Source organism: Lathyrus oleraceus, chromosome 6, assembly GCF_024323335.1.
Source record: "Lathyrus oleraceus cultivar Zhongwan6 chromosome 6, CAAS_Psat_ZW6_1.0, whole genome shotgun sequence".
Classification (NCBI taxonomy): domain Eukaryota; kingdom Viridiplantae; phylum Streptophyta; class Magnoliopsida; order Fabales; family Fabaceae; genus Lathyrus; species Lathyrus oleraceus.
In genome coordinates, this window is record NC_066584.1 from 414,914,163 (window position 1) to 414,927,110 (window position 12,948).

General features: G+C 35.9%; 1 non-coding gene across 1 annotated transcript; it reads left to right on the plus strand.

The window, feature by feature from the left end:
* The first annotated feature begins 486 nt into the window (after window positions 1-486).
* LOC127098841 (small nucleolar RNA R71) lies at window positions 487-593 on the plus strand. Its single transcript, XR_007793529.1, has one exon. It is a non-coding gene; the product is annotated as a small nucleolar RNA R71 (small nucleolar RNA).
* Window positions 594-12,948: the final 12,355 nt, after the last annotated feature.

Consider the following 12,948-nt stretch of genomic DNA (forward strand, 5'->3'; position numbering starts at 1 on the left):
TGGGTGCTTGGTTAGGTGCATACAATGCATTATTATTTTTGTACGAAAAGTTAGGATGGTTCTTCCAACCGTGTTTGAGTAAGGGTTTCCTTGAGCATAATTCACCTGGTCTGTGGAGGTTCCTGTCAAGAGTTGACATTCTGGGGCCGTATGCCCTTGAACTCCGCATATTTTACAGTTTGGTGCTACGGCAACCATGGTGGGTGTTGGTGTTATGGTCAAGTTGTCTATCTTTTGAGTCATGGCATCTACCTTGGCATTGACATGGTCAAGAATGCTTAATTCGTACATGCCGCCCTTCGTTTGAGGTTTCTCTACAGAGGTTCTTTCGCTCATTGGTAATGATTATGGGCCATACTTTCGATGAGTTGATATGCCTCATTGTATGGTTTATCCATCAGTGTGCCACTTGTGGTGGCGTCTATTGCCAATCTTGTATTGTACAAGAGACCGTTGTAAAAGGTATGGATGATCAACCATTCTTCTAGACCGTGATGTGGACAAAGCCTTATCATGTCTTTGTATCTCTCCCAAGCTTCAAAAAGTGATTCATTACCCTTTTGTTTAAACACGTTTATTTGGGCTCTTAGCATAGTCGTCTTATTAAGTAGGAAATATCGGGCTAAGAAGACTTTCTTCAACTCGTTCCACGTAGTGACTGAGTTGGATGGTAGAGACTGGAGCCAAGCTCTAGCTCTATCTCTTAATGAAAATGGGAAAAGACGTAGTCTTATAGCTTCTGGGCTGACACCATTCGCTTTCACTATGTCTGTGTATTGCAAAAATATTGACAGGTGTAGGTTCGGGTCCTCCGTGGGACTACCTGAAAACTGGTTTTGATGTACGGCTGACAACAACGAAGGTTTTAGCTCAAAGTTATTGGCCTCGATGGCAGGGTCAGCAATGTTGTTATGTGGTTCATCATGCGGAGGGATTGCATAGTACTTAAGAGGACGGTTTTGCACTCCTTCGGCCATCTCTAGTTGAATAACTGATTCAAAAGTAGGGATGTTAAGGTCAGGAAGGTTTAGCTTGATACAATGTTCCCGTATCAAGTCTCGTATCTGGAGTTCTAATCTAAGATAACGCTCAGGTTCATCAAACTGTGGCTTTAATTTCTCGCCTTGAGAGCGAGTACTTGGCATACACTCGACAAATGTAGAAAGGGAAAAAGAATTGTTTGCCTTAGTCTATACTGGGCAACACTGCAGTTACGATATCAACTAAATTAGTCCCCGACAACGGCGCCAAAAACTTGATCGCGACTTAGTAAGTCTATGTGAATCGTGACTGCAAGTGCATAGTCTTATCGCGTAGTTTTAAAGATTATCAAACCCACAAGGACTAATAATCAAACGTATCATGGTCTAATGTTGCTATGTAAATCTAAGGCTAATGATCGTTCTAAGATTTGAGGGATGAAGAGAAATAGGAGATATCGGTATGTAACGCATCAAACTTCGAGGATTCGATAGATAGTTGGTGTAATCTTATTGGTCAAAATATTCTTCAGTATAAATTATTTATAGAAAGGACTTAGTCTCACACTCTCGTTTTTATTGACTCTAACCATACTCCTAAACCAGAATGCTTGGCTCTCGCGGTCTTATTTTAAATTTAAAAGTAATTTTTGAATATAAATAAAGTCTAATTAATCCTAAAGCGCTCTCGCTGTGTTTAGGATTAATGTCTAGTTTCAGCTATCTCGTTAAAATCTCAAACTCTCGTTCTTGTTGACCGTAACCTTAGTTTGTTTTGTACTCTCGTACGAAAAATAGTTTGATTAAAATAAGAAACTAAAAAATGGAAAAGTAAGTTTTATAAAAACTAACACCAATTATTTATGAATCTCGTCGTTTCGATGGTCTTTACATACCGATACCTAAGGGTTTAGACGGACATGGATCTGATAACAGACATGGTATTTGGAAAATCAAACATACAATAAAGCATAAATAAATAAAACAACAATCAAAATAAAACCTGGATTACGAATTGAGAACTGGAACTGAATCTTGATTCTTTGATTACAATAATGTCGGCAGGCTTTGGCAATGAGTAACCGTTACAATTGAATTCAAATACGTAAATAATAAGTTGCAATAGTCCCCGATTTGGAGAACTATTACTTTTACAAAGTAAGAAAACTGCCTAGAAAGCTAAAAGAAAATAATTCTGACTAAAAAATAATTGTAACTTCAAAACTGGAAGAAGAGAGAGAGCCCAGCGAGTCTGTGAGAGAGCCTTTATATATTTTCCACAATCCCTAATTTGTAGCGAAGGTGGGTGAACTCGTGGCTAGAAACGTGGAGAAAAAGAGGGAAGACTAGGTTGTGGCGGTTGCCACAACCCTAGTCTTTGAATGAGAGGCGAGCGCCACCAATATAGGGTTTAACGCCACCTCCTAAGTCTTGGTGGCGGGCGCCACCACATCCTTGGGTTCATGTGGCGGGCGTCACACACCCTAGATAATGGGCGCCATAAGCCCATTTGCTTTGGTGATCCATTATCTCTATTCTTCTCCATTTTCTTCTCTTTTTCTTTCCTTTTTCTTTCCTTTTAGCTATTTTCCATTTTGCTTGCTGTAAACCTTTTAATCGATAAATACCTGTAATAAACATAAAATACTGCATAATAATAAGTATTAATCAAGCAAAAAGCAATGCATATGGAGCCAAAAATACTATACGTTTTCGCGTTATCAATAACCACCACCATAACAATATCCCAATGATGTTTTCTATTAATTTAATGTGGAAAACTAGGTCATATGATTAAAAAATGTAAGATCAGGCGTGAACCTCATGTTGCCCCTAATGCACATGTTAACCTGACTGATGGGAAATTTATTACTTTGATCACTCAAATCAACGTGATTGGTGATTCTGATGGTTGGTGGTTAGACATTAGCTCTTCTCGTCATGTACGTTATGATTGTGTAATGTTTAAAACATACACGAATAAGAAATTGTTGTTGGGAATTGCCCACACCACTAATGTTGTCGGTATTGGAGAAGTGGAACAGAGTCCACCTCTGAAAAAATTGTAACCTTAAAGGATGTCATGTATACTTTAGAGATTATAAAGAATCTTGTTTTTGGTTCTCTTCTAAATAAGGAATGGTTTAGTCAGTCTATTGGGGTAGATTTGTACATAATCACTAAAAATAATATTTTTGTGAAACTGCTACGTTTAAGACTTTTGCGAATGAAATTGAAATTATATTTATTAACAAGATTAAGAGAATTCGTAGTGATAAGGGAATTGAATATTATTTTAGTTTATTTAATGAATTTTATAAACAACATTGAATTGTACATGAAATGACTGCATCATATTCTCCTGAAATGAATGGTAAAACAGATAGAAAGAATAGAACTCTTATTGAACTAGTTATTGCTATTACGTTGAATTCTGATGTTACATCTCACTGCATGGCTTATGTCAGAATTTTGGATCCGAAGCTAGTCAAACTCGTTAATAGAGCCTATGAATTTATTCATTGGGTATGCCACAAACAGTAAAGCATATAGGTGTTATGACTTAAATGCTAAAGTGGTCATATAATTGAATGATGTTGAATTCTATGAAGACAAATTTCCTTTCAAATTGAGAAATAGTGGGGGCACCGAATTGAATCATATTCATGTGATAAGAAGCACTGAAAGCAACAACTAAGTAGAAATAGAACTTCGATGAAGTAAAAAAAATAAGAGTTGCTAAAGACTATGAGCCCGATTATGAGGCTTATAATGTAGAAGAAGATCCAATAAATCTTCAGGAATCCTTGTCATCTCTGGATGAAGATTTGTGGAAAGAAGCTATTTATGATAAGATAAATTCTTTTGAATCTAACATGACCTTACACTTAGTATACTTGTCTCGTGTTTGTAAGCCAATTGCTTGTAAATTTGTTTTGAAAAAGAAACTAAAACCTGATGGAACAATTGATATGTACAAGGTTCGTCTTGTAACCAAATGTTTTAGGAAAAGATAAAATATAGATCTCTTCGATAATTTTTCTCCAAACACTTGAATTACATTCATTAGGGTACTTATTTCAATGGATGCTATTTATAACTTAACAGTACACCAAATGGATGTTAGGACAACCTTTTTTAAACAATGACTTAGAAGAAATCTATATGGACCAACTGGAGGGGTTTATAATTTATGGGCAAGAAAACAAGGTCGGTAAGTTAGATAAGTCTATGTATGGTCTAAAGTAAGGTCTAACGCAATGTCATGAGAAGTTTGATAACTTAATGATATCGAATGGGTACAAAGTGAACGAAAGTGACAAATGTGTTTATTACAAATCTGAGAATCACATTTGCACTATCATATGTCTCTATGAAGATGATCTACTCATATTTGGATCAAACATTCTGGATGTTAATGATCTGAAATCATTGTTGTGCAACAACTTTGATATGAAAGGCCTCGGAGAAGCGAGTGTGAATCTTGGCATCAAGATCACGAGATCCAAACAAAGAATTTCTTTGGATCAATCCCTCTATATGGAGAAGATCTTGAAGAAACATAATTACTTTAACTGTAAATCTACATGTACGTCATACAATCCAAGTGTGAAACTATTTAAGAACACTAGTGAAAGTGTCATACAAACAAAATATGCGAGCATCATTGGCAGTCTTAGGTATGCCTCTGATTGTATTAGACGTCATATTGCATATGCCTTAGGATTGTTGTGTAGGTTTACTAGTAGACCGAGTAATGAGCATTGGCAAGCTATTTAGAGAGTCACACGGTATCTTAAAAGACCGTGAATCTTGGTTTGCATTATCATAGATTTCCTGTTGTATTTGAATGATACAGTGACGCATCTTGGAATATCTTATCAGATGATTCCAAAGCAACTAGTGGCCATATATTCAATATAGTTGGAGGAGATATATCTTGGAAATCAAAGAAACAGACTATCCTTCCTTAGTCCACGATGGAGTGTGAGATGATAGCATTAGCAACTGCTAATGGAGAAGCAATTTGGTTAAGATGCTTGCTAGCTGAGATCCCTTTGCTGGAAAAACCTATGCCATTTGTGTTGATCCACTGCGATAGTACCGCAGCTATTGCAAAAATTAAGAATCATTATTATAATGGTAAAAGACGTCAAATAAAAAGGAAACACATCACCGTCAGATATTGTATCTCTAAAGGAGTTGTAAGAGTGGATCGTGTACGCACTGATGTAAATTTAGCAGATCCTTTGACAAAAGGATTAGCTAGAGAGGAAGTCCAGAATACATCAAAGGAGATGGGACTAATGCCTATAGAGAAATGAGTTGCTTATGGTGGTAACCTGACTAAATGACTGGAGATTCCAAGAAATAGGTTCAATGGGTAATAACAAGTTGTGAGTAATATGAGGTGATCATGCTAGAGTAAATAAGAGAAGCATGAATCCTGAAGCGATAAGAGGATGAGATAATAGAAACTCTTAATGAGATTTATACTTTGTATGAAGGAGTACCTAGGCTATAGGAGTACTCTTGATAGACTCACCTATGTGATTGTAGAACTTAGGTCGGTTCTTATGGAATTTCGAGGCAGAATTCCTAAAGCCTTCACTAAATTGGGATACACGTGCAGGGCCATTAAAGCACGGGCTATTAGAATACACCTAGAGAAAAGGTTGTGTGCGGGTTTGATGTATGAGATAGAGTTCAAGACAGTTGTGTCACTCTTGTTGAATCGGAATCTTACTTGCTACACAAAGGTTCAAGTCGTAGACACCTTTGTTTATGCACAATCTTGAAAATGTTTGACGAAACTTTTGAAAGACTTTTTTAAATTCAAGTGGGGGATTCAATATTCAAATATAGGGAGATGAATTGAAAAAGTTCCTTATGTCAAGTTCCACATTGTGTGTTAGTTGAAAATTTTCCTTAGTCCCACTTTGCTTAGGTGAGATATATTTCATTCATCACTTCAGTATATAAGGAAGTTCCTTGTTTCATTTCAAAAAACACCAAAAACTTATTTTGAGTTTTTCCTTCCTCACTCTCATAACTCTGTGTCTTTTGAATTATCGAAGCGCCAACTTCTTCCCCTTTCTTTCTACTCGTTGAATTTTCCGAGTATTTTCTTTTATTCTCTTTAGAGAATTATGTTAATTTCTCCTCGTTTGGATTGAGAAATTACAAGTATTAATTTTTGAATTCTCTTTGGAGAATTATTTGAATTTCTCTTGGTTTGAGAAATTATTATGACTGGTTGTTATACTAGATACTACAAATGGTATTTCTACCATATTCAAATGGTCTTTGTACCATTATAGGGTGTATTTCTAGACCGATTATCTACCGTGTAAGTAGTAATCGTATAATATAGAACTGGGTTGTCTTATCCTGGAGACGACGCGGTAGTTCGACTGCTTTGCATAACTTTGGGCAGTGCCACGAAACTTCTTAAAGAGAGCGACCAAGTACGTGACTCGACCCGGTAATTTCTTCTGTGGCAAATTTTCAAAACCGTGAAACAGCATAACCTTCATCGATGTCCCTGACCAAGATGGGCACAAGCAAGCCAGATAAAAAATGACCATAATGTCTCCACTGGGATGGAAATCTATGAGCATTCAATACCATATGAACTAATACCCACCAGAAAATCTATAACAAAAAAAACCACCAAGATACCTTAAAGATTTTCATTGCAACATGACTTTCAAACATTGTAGTATTGCTCCTTTATATTCTATTTCTTCTATTATTTTCTATGATAAATTATGTAAATCTCATTTTAAGCTTTGTCATCCTTAAACAATTTCATGGAACCCATTTCTTACAAACAAGAAATTAAATCCCAACAATGAATTGAGGCCATAAACACTGCAATCCATACCCTATTTCTTAATAAAACTTGGGATATAACTCAGTTACCATTCAATAAAAGGGGATTGTTCTTTCCACCCATAGGGGTTCTCCCCCACCACCGAGAAAAGACTAAAATGTCTCTAACGTTCAAAGATGCATCTTTGGGCATACTTTTTCCACATACAACTAAGAATAAATGGTGAGGAACTCTTAATTATGTTATAGTTTAATCCGAAGATGCATTTTCGTATGCATAAAAGATTGATTCAGAGATACATCTTCGTAACTCCCCTTAGTTCATTAGTGTGTAAGCGTTTCGGAGATGCATTTTTGTAACCTTCTTAGTTCATTAGCATGTGAGCTTTTTGGAGATGCATCTCCAGAATATGTTTTAGTTTAAAACAGAAATAGGCAGAAACAATGGCAGAATGTAAAATCAACATAAATTAACGTCAAAATAAACATTACATAAATTTAACATTACATGTCATTAAAAACAAGTGGTTCAAGACGTTGCAACATTCTTATAATATCTTCGGTTAATCTTTGAATCATCGCATCCACTTCAATCGGACCCTTTATTGAGTAACAGTAAAAGGTATTCCACATAACCTTCAAATCATCATCAATATTAAGTTGAAGCTTGGTGAACTGTATATTCCCTTAGTTGTCTATCGAGAGTGAATTGTACTCGAGCTTGACAACTCTCTGATTTTCTGGATAACACATAAGAGTATTCAGTTTGGTTTTCAGGTCGATGAGAAATATGTACTCGCATACCCGAAATAGAGATGTGAATTTTTCACCATTGAAATACACAAATGCAAGATGAGGATATGTAGTCATTATGGTTTGTGTAAAGAAAATGGAAAGAGAAATCATATTTATAGAAGTTATAGAGCAATAAGGACCTTACAAGCATGCTTATATCTACATGCAAGACTTCGGCGATACATATCTGAATCCGTCTTTTTTTCAAAAAAAAATAAGGGTCTATCAGAAGATGCGTCTTCAAATTGTCTCATGTTTTGTTTTTTTAATAATCGGAAAGTGTGTCCAGAGATACATCTCCGGAACCACTCAAAATTATGCATAACATAACCAATTGATTATGCATAGCTGAATTAATCCATGTAAAGCAGAATTTCAAAAACAAAAATTATCTAGAAAATACCATCCAATTTTATAATATTATGCAATGCATTACTTACAAAAAAAAAATTGTTACATTGTTAGATTATAACTAAAACGCATCAAAAAAGTGGCACTACCTAAATCTATTAGTGGCTCATTCTTCGACCTTTCCTTATTTTTTCTCGTTCAATGTCGCTCAACTTGGTGAACTATTCCATCCTTTCAAGAAAGTGATTTGGCCATGGTTCAGCATCTTATGTGAAATGTATTGTCCACTCTGGTGATGTCTTTGGTATAGGACATTCGAATTTCAAATAAACCTGAAGAAAATGTTATTTTCTTGTAGAAAATTGATACATGTGATGCATTCAGATAGAATTTGAGGTGGCTTATTCCAAAGTGGAAAGAATGTTTTCAAAAAACCATATCATGTTAAATCAATGCACACTCTATCATAAGCATTTACTATAAGATGTCTTATTTCTGAGAATCTCATCCATTTGTCAAACAGAGTCGGGCTACTAAGACAAGGAACAAAAGTATTTAGAATTGTATCGTAAGTTGCTTTGTTCCCATATAGCTTTGTGTATAATTCCCTATGCATCGCCATCTCTTATAAGATGATGCAGATAAATTGGTGGTTTTCCCCTCCTTTACCGAGTAAACTCGAAACAACTCAAAAACCACAGTTGTCGTCACTTTCAAATTTTACAACCCCTTGGATGTATTTGAGCATAAAAAGATGCATCTCTTTAATGAATGTTTTTTGGTAACAATGGTGGAGTAGATGGTTTGCTAATGTGAAGACCATTGAAAATACTTTTTGGGATTTAGGAGTCAGAGAATCCGAAAAATGTGAGTCAACATGTTCAAAGTATGAAGGACATCATCTCGTGGAGTTGTCACTTTGTGTTGCTTTGAACTTTTTAGGGGAACCCTTTGTTTTAACCAATATCGAATGTGGTTTCAAATTCGTTATTTCTAGATAGACAATCTTCCTCAGTTGCTCTTTGATGTGAAATTTCATTATGTCATCAGCTTTCATGAATCTCTCTTAGATCACTTTCCACTCGGTCATGATAGATATGTTTGATTTATCATCCTTTTTCACACCATCATCATCAAAACATGGTCTTTTCCAATGATCCAAAACTTCATCCACATATATTGGTTTTTCAAGCTTCATGTTCTTTGAAATCAAACAAGCACATGGAAGACCGTAAATCTTCCTAAGTGTAAATGTACACCTTGAGCTATCTGAACTTGTTTTATCTGCTCGCTTGGCTTCCTGAAAAATAAAATTCAATGTCGCCAGAGATACATTGCCAACCAACTGTAAATAATGGATGTTGTCTTTGAATCAGTGTTCTATCACAATAATGCTCCGATCGAAAGATGTTTGTATCTTATTATGTTGGTTTCAGAGCATTTGGTTAATTGTGTCCCATTCTCGACAAAAATCACATTTACTGTTTTCGAACCAATTCTTCAGTCTAGCATGTGCAGATTCAACTTTGTTAGTTGTTGTAATGCCAAAGTGTCAAACTTTATAGGTCCATGCAAAAACAATCTTCTTTTTAACATGATCCAAAATCGTGCCCTCAAAATATTTCAGCAAATTTGGATATATCGCACACACACTTCTGAAATGTAAAACATATTAGACATATAATTCTTTCATGGAAGAACTTATTATATCATTCCATGTATCCATTATCTTTCCCACCATGATACCAGGTTTGACCATTTTTCTATCTTCATCATTGACTTGTTTGGTGCCAACAACAGGTTTTACTTGACTTCTCATGTTTTTTGTCATGTGATACTTACAAATGAATACGTATAATGTAGGAAACACCATTGCAACTGAATTCATCAGTGCGGTGTCACGATCGGTGATTATAACTAATGGCATGTTTTCTTGGTTCTTCAACATAGTCTTGCCCATTTCCAACGCCCATGTAATGTTGTCCTCTTTTTCGGATTTCAAAAATGCAAAATCGACTAAATAAGTCATCTTCGTAGAAGTAACACCGATAATTTCCAATAGCGGATGTCTATACTTGTTTGTTTTGTACGTTGAGTAGATTATGAGCATGGAGGGAAAGTAACAACTTCACGGAATCAGGATGACTCTAAAATATATCTCAAACGGTGACTTTATCCTCACAAACTTTGTACCTCGAAACAAGTCTTCATCTTCCAAAAGCTTTAACAATTTTTGCATCTTGAATCTTGGTCATCTTACCGCCTTATTGTCTCGAGCACGCACATTGTATGTTTGCTTGATATTTGAAACATTTATACGTCTTTTCCGTTTCAAATATGTGGCCATATTTTTCGGCGCCACCATATTTAATGTCATGTCTGAAACAAGATCCCCTCGCCTCGAGAACAAGGCGACATATTTAATGTGATTTATGTATACCATAAATCACATTAAATTTCCATGTCTCATTCGCCATAGGGTATTCGCGCAATTTAAACGGAAACTCACATTTCCTCGATCTTGTGTCATCCCGTTTCAAGTTCCTAATCCTTGGTTGGTATGTGCCACTTCTTTTGTATGTCATTGTTATAAATGCTTTTCTTTTATCCGAACTATTGTCGGACCTTTGCATAACAACGTCAAACCCCAATTTTCTGGCCTCCCTACGGACCCATTGTAGCATATGTTCACGAACAATATACACTTTTTTATTTGTAAATTATGCACGAACATCTACCTCGACAATAACTAGCACCCGGTTTAACATCATCATTCGCTTCATCTGGTTGAACATCATCCTTCATTTCATCTGATTTAATATCATGTTTCACTTTGGTCGGTTTAATATATAAACTCACGATAGCTTTAGGAAACATATTCGGGTGCACCATATATATTACAACCAACAATAGAAAAGTAGTTTTACATTTCAAACTATCAAGACAATCATGGGATGCATATCCGGACCACACCTAACTTCGTCCGGAAATGCATCTCCAGACTCAACGTTCATTTTTCAGCTTAAAACTAAGACTAATGCAAAGAATGAGGGATGAAATAAATGACCTTTACCTGTAATTCCACCTTGTTTTGCTCCCTTTGAAGTGATGAAATACAAGAATGATGTTTTGGTGTTGAAAAGTTTATTGATAATGAGAGAAATATTTTCAAGGGTTTTGGTATGGTTTTGTGTTTTAGCATGAAGAAGAAGCTCGTGCAAGATGGCGTTTTATCAACTTTCCTGTTGGGTATTTTCGGAGATGTGTCTTCAGAAATATCATTGAGTTGTTATTTAAATCATTTGTGTGAATAACAAAACCACATAAATGAGTGCAATGGGTATTTCATAGATGCCTCTCTGGATCCACCCAAACAGCATGCGGAGATGCATCTCTGGATCATATTTTAAAAAAAACTGGGGTGAAACTCAGAAAAGAGAAGGTTTGCGTGAGTTTTTTGTGCGTCTGGAGATGCATCTTCAGATGCATGAAGGGAAATTTAGGATTTTCAAGGGTGTGGTATACACATGTAAGGGTGGAAAGAGTAAGCTCCCAATAAAAATCCAATTGGATGCAAATGGTTTTTTTAAAATTAAACATAAAAGTGATGGTTCCATAGAAAGGTAAAATCTAGACTTGTAGCTAAGAGTTTTACACAATTAGAAGGCATAGATTATTTTGAAACATATTCCATATTTCCAAATTCACAATTCTTAGATTCTTACTTTCTATTGATTTCACTAAAAATTGGTCCATACATCAATTAGATGTTCATAATGCATTTATTCATGACTCGTTTACATGTATCTACCACCATGAATTACTTCTACATTAATTAAGGGAATTTTTTAATTCACCCTATGTATTACTAGGGTACCACGTGAAAATACAAAAATTCCCCCAGATTCCGGAGATGTATCTCCGGACACACCCTGAGTAAGTAAAATTCTGACTTAATGTAAAAAAAACTACGGAGATGCATCTTCGTAAATATTACGGAGATGCATCTCCAGTTGGTATTTGTTCTAAAACGCGTCATAACCCCCTTCTCCTTCCTCGCTTCTAAAAAAGCAACTCAAAACATTTCTCAAACTCTCTCAAAATCATTCAACCAAACTCAAAGTTTCTTTCATGAACATCAAGTACATCAAAGAGATCATTCAACACTAAAGTAAACTCATAATTTGTAAGTTTTTTATCTTTGTAAACTTTTTTTAGTTTTTGTATAAATTAGTAGAAATTCATGATTAGGTTAAGAAATAGATAGTTTTTGCATGATTGATAGTTTATACATAATAAGAAACATATTTGATGGTTAAAAATAACGATCAATGCATTACTTTTGGGGGTTTGGTGGTCAACATTACTGTCATTGACGTAGCTGAAAGTTACAGGAAATTTTGGAGATGCATCTCCAAAAAATTTCAACGTTTGGATTCCCAAGAATCGGAGATGCATCTTCGTAATTTATTTGTCTACTTTTTTTTTGCTCTTCTTGCTTGTAGTGTTTCTTGTAGTAATTGTGTGACACTTGTCTGGTTTACTTACAGGAATAATGGCTGATAGAAACGACAGACTGAGGCACAGAAGGATTGCACAGGATGCATCTATTTGGAGGGAAAAAAGTTAGATTTCAGAGGCTCTTGTTCCCTCTAGCCCAGTTCATGCGGAAGCGTTGGCTTATGGGGCTCATATATCTCCACCTTATTCTTCCCGTAGAAGACGGGTGTAAGCTAGTGACGCATCATTGCCTCCATCTTCCTGTAGGGACATGTTTCACATATTCATGGCTAGACGTACCGAAGTCACCGGAGGTACCTAAGGCACCTGTGCCACCCCAGGAACCGGAGGGACATCATACTGATGAGCCAGTGTCATCTCGGGCTGTCGAGGCTGATGAGCTAGTGTCACCTCAGGTATTTGGAGGAGGCCCTATGGAGTTATCATTGATCCCTCTTTACTCATACCATACTACCATACATATCTG